This window comes from Salvelinus sp. IW2-2015, unplaced genomic scaffold (assembly GCF_002910315.2).
Source record: "Salvelinus sp. IW2-2015 unplaced genomic scaffold, ASM291031v2 Un_scaffold2182, whole genome shotgun sequence".
Lineage (NCBI taxonomy): Eukaryota > Metazoa > Chordata > Actinopteri > Salmoniformes > Salmonidae > Salvelinus > Salvelinus sp. IW2-2015.
In genome coordinates, this window is record NW_019943512.1 from 12,990 (window position 1) to 15,923 (window position 2,934).

Below are 2,934 nucleotides of genomic sequence, written 5' to 3' on the forward strand. Positions count from 1 at the left end.
AAACAATGGGAACTGTAAAGAAACAATGGGAACTGTAAAGAAACAATGGGAACTGTAAAGAAACAATGGGAACTGTAAAGAAACAATGGGAACTGAAACCAGTTGAACATGCCCTGCTGTTCAAATAGCATCCGAGGACCTATCTACCCAGTTGGGACTATAAAGACATTGGTTGATTGTGATCGTCAAGGTCACTGGATGTAATTTGAGCTCTTCCACTAGTTGTCTACTTAGTTGTTTTTTTAGGTATTTTAATGTGACTTGCTTCAGCATTGATGTTTGTTGGTGGTCCAGTCTTTGATGGTATAAACAAATTAAGGAGTGTGCCTTTACGCATCCTCATCACAAGTTCCACAAACCCCCGCTGGCTTACCAACTTTAACCCTGGTTTCAACCATCTGGACTACAGTAGATTCCCATACAGGAACTGCTATGGGAATCTACCTCTCTCTTGTTATCAACCCAATGTTTCCTTATATCTCTCAGAACATTCAAATGTTTTTGAAGACTAAACAGAATATTGTGGGGCTCTGGCCTTGAGCTAGGCCCCTGAAATGCTGATGCAGTTTTAATTAGGGGTTCTAGAACCAGTAATGATGAAAAGTGACCCTTTCTAGTTTCATCTGGTTCTGTAGTCTACTGACTGTAATCTGCTCCAGGATCTGTTTATGCTGTCTAGCCAACTCCTATGATCATTAAACATCAACAGGAGTTGGCTCTACAGTACAAACAGACATGGGCCCAGCTTATACTAACTGAGTGAGTACAGTAAATATGTTTTGGCTCTCCTCTGCAGACGTCCGTCTGGCTGTCCTTGGGGAGGCTGATGACACAGAGGAAGAGGTCCTCTTCCACCAGAGACCACTCCCCTTGAGGACAGGATGGACCCTGGAAGACAACCATGACCATGACCCAGAAGTAATACAATGTTGCCATGGCGCCCAGCGACCTCACAGGAACAAGGAAGGAAGTGCCCAGGGGGAAGTAGCATTCAGCAGTCCACTGGTGAGATTATAGCTTTATGATAACAATAACAACAACAACAATAGAAACAATGTATTTGTTAGGCTGAGTACCCAATGTATCCATACCGCTCAAGCAAGAAAGTTATGAATGGTAAAATGCTTAAAATAACTCAACCTAAAACACAGCATATAATGTTTTTATGACTCTGTGGTCAGTGGGTGTGTGGGTGGGTGTGTCCCTTTGCCGTATCTGAGGTTGCACATATGGTCATGCTGAGCAACATGACGCCATAGGCTACTGATATCACATCAACATCAACATCAACATCAACATCAACATCAACATCACATCACATCAACATCACATCAACATCAACATCAACATTACATCACATCAACATCACATCAACATCACATCAACATCAACATCACATCAACATCAACATCAACATCAACATCACATCAACATCACATAATCATCACATCAACATCAACATCACAATCAACACAACATCAACATCAACACTCAACGATCAACATCAACAATCAACATCACATCAAATACAATATCAAACATCAACATCAATCATTCAATCACCATCACATCACATCAATCCATCAACATCAACATCAATACATCAATATCAACATCACATCAACATCACAATCACATTCAACATCAACATCAGCATCATATCAACAACAACATCAACATCACCATCCAACATCACATCAACATCACATCATCCATCAACATCACATCAACACACATCAACATCAACAATCAACATCAACAAATCATCAAACATCACATCACATCACATCACATCAATCACATCAACGAAACACATCAACATCAACATCAACAATCACAAATCAGCATCAACATCAAACATCAACATCAATCAACATCAATCATCAACATCACATCACATCAACATCACATCAACATCAACATCACTCAACCACACATCAACATCAACATCAACTCAACTAACAATCACATCAAACATCACAATCTAACATCAACATCAAACATCACATCAACATCACATCAACATTACATCAACATCATATCAACATCTCACACCAACATCAACATTACATCAACATCACATCAACATCAACATCAACATCAACATCAACCAATCACATCACATCAACAATCACTCATCAAACATTACATCTAATAACATAACACTACATCAACATCACCTACATCAACATCACATCCACATTACATCAAACATCAACATCACATCACATCAACATCAACATCAACATGCAACATCACATCAACATCATACTCAATCAATCAACATCACATCAACATCAACACAAATCAACATCACATCAACAATTCACATCAACATCAAAACAATCACATCAAACATCACATCAACATCAACATCAATGCAACATGCACAATCAACATCAACATTCAACATCACATCAACATATCACACTACATCACATCAATCAATCAACATCACATCAAACATCACATCAATCAACATCACATCAACATCCCATCAACATCAAACATCAACATCAACATCACATCACATCAACATCACATCAATACAAACACAAATCACATCAAACATCAACATCAACATCACACATCAACATAACATCACATCAACTCAACATCAACATCAACATCACCAATTAAACATCACATCAACAATCAACTCATCATCAAATCACACTCACATCAACATCAACATACATCAACATCAACATCAACATCAATTCATCAACATCAATCATCATCAACATCAACATCACATAACATCACATCATCAACATCACATCACATCAATCAACATCATCAAATCATCAACATCACATCAACATCACATCACTCACACATCACACAACAACATCAACATCACATCAACATCACATCACATAACATCACAATCAATAACACATAACATCACATCAATCACTCAACATCACATCA

The 2,934-nt window shown here is 38.0% G+C and overlaps 1 pseudogene; it reads left to right on the forward strand.

Moving 5' to 3' along the window:
- LOC139025046 (phospholipid-transporting ATPase VB-like) overlaps nucleotides 1-2,934 on the forward strand; it is a 32,307-nt pseudogene that overhangs the window by 12,850 nt on the left and 16,523 nt on the right.